Raw genomic sequence first — 499 nt, forward strand, 5'->3', positions numbered from 1 at the left:
GCTGCTGTCAGTACGACAACATGGGAATTGTTTCACAGGTTCAAGCTGATTGTGTTGCAACTCCTTAATGTTTTCAAGTGGCCTTGTGCCACTGTCTGACAGTGCAGTGATAGCCAGTAGATAGTGAGTAATGTGTTAGAGTGGACATAACAGTGGATGTAGAGTTTTGACTTGCCTGAACCGTGGATGACTAATCTGTCTTTGTATCCTCCCAATAACTCAAATAAACCCTTTGCCCATCATCAATGAGTGAGCTTGCTGTGTTTTTTCTTCTTCGTTGATGACAATAGATTTACTCGCTCAGCAGCTGCTATAGCTTCAGCCCAATTGGCTGAACTCTAATGGAAGTGCATTGGATGCACCCAACCATTCCCTGATGAATGAGTCAGCAAATGGAACCAGATTTCCACCTCTGGATGGAGACTTTTCTGAAGATTTAATTCCACAATATTTTGGCCACATGATGTCAGATCGTACAATATCTGATCACATGACATCT

General features: G+C 42.5%; 1 protein-coding gene across 4 annotated transcripts in view; it reads left to right on the plus strand.

The window, feature by feature from the left end:
- The window catches only part of ctnna2 (catenin (cadherin-associated protein), alpha 2), a 1236619-nt gene extending 1236373 nt beyond the window's left edge, over positions 1–246 (plus strand). For all 4 annotated transcript variants that reach the window (XM_072576926.1, XM_072576917.1, XM_072576908.1 and 1 more), the window contains one exon: positions 1–246. This exon is cut by the window's left edge and continues 933 nt beyond it. The gene's annotated coding sequence lies outside the window, so the exon portion shown is untranslated.
- Positions 247–499: the final 253 nt, after the last annotated feature.

Source organism: Chiloscyllium punctatum, chromosome 1 (assembly GCF_047496795.1).
Source record: "Chiloscyllium punctatum isolate Juve2018m chromosome 1, sChiPun1.3, whole genome shotgun sequence".
Classification (NCBI taxonomy): domain Eukaryota; kingdom Metazoa; phylum Chordata; class Chondrichthyes; order Orectolobiformes; family Hemiscylliidae; genus Chiloscyllium; species Chiloscyllium punctatum.